Raw genomic sequence first — 461 nt, 5'->3', positions numbered from 1 at the left:
TCGCATCCCCAGTCGTGCTGGGTCTGACGCTCGCGACCCCCCCAGGCCCCAGCGTCCCACCCCGGGGGGTCAGAGTGGCCCTGGCCCTGCCGGGAGCACCGAGCGGGGTGCCAGCAGGGAGCATCGCCTGAAGCTGCCAGCCCCGGCACGGCCAGAACTGAGCTGCGGTGAGCATGGGCAGCACGGAGTGCTGCAGCCGAGGGAGCAGGATGCAGCCAGCCCCGCTCCTGCCGGAGCATGGCACACGGGCCGCAGCCGAGGGAGCAGGATGCAGCCAGCCCCGCTCCTGCCGGAGCATGGCACACGGCTCGGTCCCGTCCGGCACCGGGCAGGGCCACGGCGGGGGGGGGGTGGGATGGCGGGTGCCAGCCGGCACCGCGGGGATGCCCCCCCATCCCTCTGGTCCTGCTCCCGTGGACAAAGGCGCCCGCCGGGGCCAAACCAAACGCCTGCGCCGGCTA

Source organism: Aptenodytes forsteri, unplaced genomic scaffold (assembly GCF_000699145.1).
Source record: "Aptenodytes forsteri isolate BGI_AS27 unplaced genomic scaffold, ASM69914v1 Scaffold192, whole genome shotgun sequence".
Lineage (NCBI taxonomy): Eukaryota > Metazoa > Chordata > Aves > Sphenisciformes > Spheniscidae > Aptenodytes > Aptenodytes forsteri.
Note: the sequence above shows the minus strand (reverse complement) of the source record.